At 41.6% G+C, this 1,765-nt stretch overlaps 1 pseudogene; it reads right to left on the reverse strand.

Annotated features, from left to right (window-relative positions):
* Positions 1–400: 400 nt before the first annotated feature.
* LOC121027736 (60S ribosomal protein L7-like 1) lies at positions 401–1,481 on the reverse strand (annotated as a pseudogene).
* Between the last annotated feature and the right edge of the window lie 284 nt (positions 1,482–1,765).

The raw sequence follows: 1,765 nt of genomic DNA on the forward strand, positions 1-1,765 counted from the left end.
AAGCCACCAGATGTACTTCAGCGCGAGCCAAATCTGTGAACTTGCAAATCTGTCACTGAAAAGTTAGAACATGGATTCACAGCAGAGACAACAGAGTGGTGTCTTTGTGTTCTTCTTTGTAATTGTATTTCAAGTTCCTTCCAAAACAAGGTCCTGGGGAACCCCAGCTTCAAGTATGTTCTTGAGCTTGGTCCACTTCTGTCTTATATTCATGCTTAGGAATTCATTTACCAATGTTAATCCCCAGGCTGGGAGATGTGACATAGCAGGACTCCCTCTTCCATGGCACGAGTCCTTTGCTGAATTCAACACAGAAAACACACTGGAACTTTTCCTTGGAACTGGGCTGTGATGAGAAGTGCCTGCCTGGAGCATCATCATCTTTTCTTTGACCCCTCACTCTACTTTCTGAAGATAAAGCAGAAAATAACAATTCTAAAAGATAAAACACATGCCTCCAATGTGCTGTGCTTTCAGATATTCTGGGTTTAATTCAGCTGCCTAGAGAGCTGATTGATGGCGTTCACCTTGTTAGGCAGCTAAGCCCACTTCCCTGAGGAAGCCCACTCTATTCCTGGTAGCATGACAGGCCACTGAGAGATAGAAAGTACATAAGAACTCAGAGGTCACCTGGAATTTCTTCCCCAGAAAGGCAATTTCATGAAAGAGGTCTTCTAAGAAATAGCACCATACTTTCCCAGGTACTCCTCAATCACTGTGTTGTCTGTCAAATGGATGGTTTTATTATTTTTTTAAGTTTATTTATTTATTTTTGAGACAGAGAGAGAGAGAGAGAGAGAGAGAGAGAGAGAGAGAGAGAATGCACATGCACATGAGTAAGCGGGGGTAAAGGCAGAGAGAGAGAGAATCCCAAGCTGACAGCATGGACCCCAACACAGGGCTCAATCTCAGGAACACCATGAGATAATGACCTGAGCCAAAATCAAGAGACATTTAAGTGACTGAGCCAACCAGGCAACCCAGGGATGATTTTATTCTTGATCTTGGTTTGTCCACATTTCAAGATGAGTTCCCGGAAAGAGTTCAGAATTGGAAATCCCTAGTTCACATAAGTTTCCACTATATGCAGCATTTTTATGGTCTGGTGGGGTCACCCTGACAAAGATACCACTGAAAATCTGCAGGTGAAGCTTTGCAGTGGTCCTCTACACCAGTGAAATCACTCTTAATCCTTTGATGTGTACAACAAAGGCCAAGGAGTGTTTATCTGGCACTTCCAAGCCATGAGGTTCATTTCTAGTCATCTAAGTCACATCCTGTCATGTTGCTGCCTCCAGGAATCATGTAGGAACCATTCCAGTCATTTAAACTTGAGCTCTTTTCCTCTCTTCTGCTCTTTCTTGTCCAAAAGTGCCTGCTTTGCTTGAGTGGCTTTAAGGGCCTGATAAGCCTTCCTCTTTTTCAGGAGAGTGTCTGGAACCAAAGAGATCTTTTTTCTCCACTTTTGCTCCACCATGATTCTAAAGCTGCCAAGAGTGAGCTTTTAATGATGTTATAGCCCACATGGATTTAGTCATCAGCATTCATCTTGCAACAGGGCCATAGAAGTCAAGTGACTACAATAAGAGATGGAAACATTTCCCAAGTTGTTACATTTTCTTTTCCTTCTATAATGCATACTTAAGAAAAAGAGATAAAAGCCAACTTTCTCCCTTTTCTCCTTCATCACTTTCCAGATTTCATCATTTTACAAATTTTATTATTTCTATGTAATTAATGAAGTGTTTTGTGCTTTGGTAATTAT

This window comes from Herpailurus yagouaroundi, unplaced genomic scaffold (assembly GCF_014898765.1).
Source record: "Herpailurus yagouaroundi ecotype Mexico unplaced genomic scaffold, PumYag 28, whole genome shotgun sequence".
NCBI lineage: Eukaryota > Metazoa > Chordata > Mammalia > Carnivora > Felidae > Herpailurus > Herpailurus yagouaroundi.